At 39.3% G+C, this 2,089-nt stretch overlaps 1 protein-coding gene across 3 annotated transcripts in view; it reads left to right on the top strand.

The window, feature by feature from the left end:
* Positions 1 to 2,089, top strand: part of LOC115212855 (puratrophin-1-like) — a 402,149-nt gene that overhangs the window by 330,862 nt on the left and 69,198 nt on the right. The gene's annotated exons all lie outside the window — the stretch shown is intronic.

Below are 2,089 nucleotides of genomic sequence, written 5' to 3'. Positions count from 1 at the left end.
GTAATTTAAAAAAAAAAATTTAAGGGGTTAAAAAAGGGGTGTAAAAAAGAAAAGTGCAATTAAAAAGAGACCTAAAAAGAAACAAACTTTATCATTATTATTATTATTATTATTCTACCACAAGAGGGTAAGCATCTGTTGAATTTTTTTCCCTTTCACTTTTCAGCATTCTTACCATAAATTTGTTTGTTCTTAATTCATTCCTTATTCATTAAGAGTCCCTGTTTTCTTCCAGGGGTATTTACTACTACTACTGCCTTCTTCTTCTTCTTCTTTTTCTCCTTCTTCTTTCCCTTCTTCTTCTTCTTCTTTACTGGGGAAAAAATGCTGTGCAACATTTGTTATAGCTGTTTACATTCTGGGTTCTGGGTTCAAATCCTGTCAAGATCAACTTTACTTTTTCATCTCTCTAGTGTCAATAAAATAAAAGTATCAGTCCAGGGTGGGGGGTCCTTTTTCTGGCCTTGAGCCTTAATTACATACCATTCTTCTCGTTATATTGTTTGTTAATTTCTTTTCTTCATCATTGCTAACACACACATGCACATACATTAAACTGCCTTTGTAAACAAACACCCAACTTGAAATTGTAAAACTACATAATCAAGCGATGTACCCTTCATTATAGTTAGCATTTTATTGTCTTCAATGAAATATTAAAATCATTTGTTATAATCATGCCAATTGATATGACAAGTGAATTGCATGTAAATACATAGGAACACATATAAACACAGTTGTATTCTTGTATTCTTTGAGTCATTGGACCATGACTCTGCTGGGTTACCATCTTCATGTGCTTTTAGTCTGTTGTATGAATCTCAGGAACCATTTCAGTCTGGCATTTATTTTATAGAATTTTGTTGCTTGAATAGTTAAGTTTTTACCTTTTGGCAAATTCACAAAATATCATCATCATCATATGTCTGTTTTCCATGCTAGCATGGGTTGGACGGTTCAACCGGGGTCTGGTAAGCCATGGAGGCTGCACCAGGCTCCAGTGTGGAGGAACATGGCCTAATGGTTAGAGTGGCGGATTTGCGGTCGGGGGATCGCAGTTTCGAATCGAACCAGGCGATGTGTGTGTTTATGAGCGAAACACCTAAGCTCCATGTGGCTCCAGCAGAAGGTAATGGTGAACTTCTGCTGACTCTTTCGCCACAACTTTCTCTCACTCTTTCCTCCTGCATTTTGCAGCTCACTTGCCAGGAATGGCTCGAGAAGGAACAAATAACACCAGGCTCCAGTCTTGATCTGGCAGTGTTTCTACAGCTGGATGCCCTACCTAACGCCAACCACTCCGTGGGTGTAGTGGGTGTTTTTTATGTGCCACCAGCACAGGGGCCAGAGCAGGCTGGCAAACGGCCACGATCAGTAGGTGCTTTTATGTCTCACCGACGCAGACGCCAGTCAGGCGGCGCTGGCATCTGCCACATTCGGACAGTGCTTTTTACGTGTCACCGGCACGGGTATCTTAACTACAATTTCCATTTGAATTTTTATTTTGATGTACTTGACTCAAAAGGTCTCCAAGAACCACATAGATAAGTCGGTAGAGCATCAGACTTTTGAAAACATATGTACATATATATATGTATATCTACATGTATATGTGTGTATGTATGTTTACACATGCAAGCTTCTGCACAGCTTCTGTCTAACAAATTTCACTAACAAGGTATTGGTCAATGCAAACTACAAATTGGACTTACAATAGAAGACACTTGCCCATATACATATGAGTGAGTGGACAAACAAAAGAAAATGGTACTCAACACATTTAGTAGGAGTTAAACGTATTATTTAAAACTGTTTGATTCAGTTCCATGCGACTTAAGGTTTCGCAGGCCTCTGACAGAAACCTGTCTCTTTCAGGCATAGATTATTGAATGGAGAAATACAGGAAGTCTAAGATGGCTACATGAGAGTAGTCTGCTGTTGGTCAGGGCAGGTCATGTAGTGTTGTCAGATGAGGATCAGTTGCTTGGCAACTGCAGTTCTTTTAAAAAGGGAAATTTCTTTGACCGTGTGATTGGACAGGAAGCTGGTGGTGCCTAAATGTCTGGATGCAGCAGAATTAAGACTGGTT

Source organism: Octopus sinensis, linkage group LG6 (genome assembly GCF_006345805.1).
Source record: "Octopus sinensis linkage group LG6, ASM634580v1, whole genome shotgun sequence".
Lineage (NCBI taxonomy): Eukaryota > Metazoa > Mollusca > Cephalopoda > Octopoda > Octopodidae > Octopus > Octopus sinensis.
The sequence above is the reverse complement of the archived record's forward strand: the minus strand, read 5'-3'. Positions and strand labels throughout refer to the sequence as shown.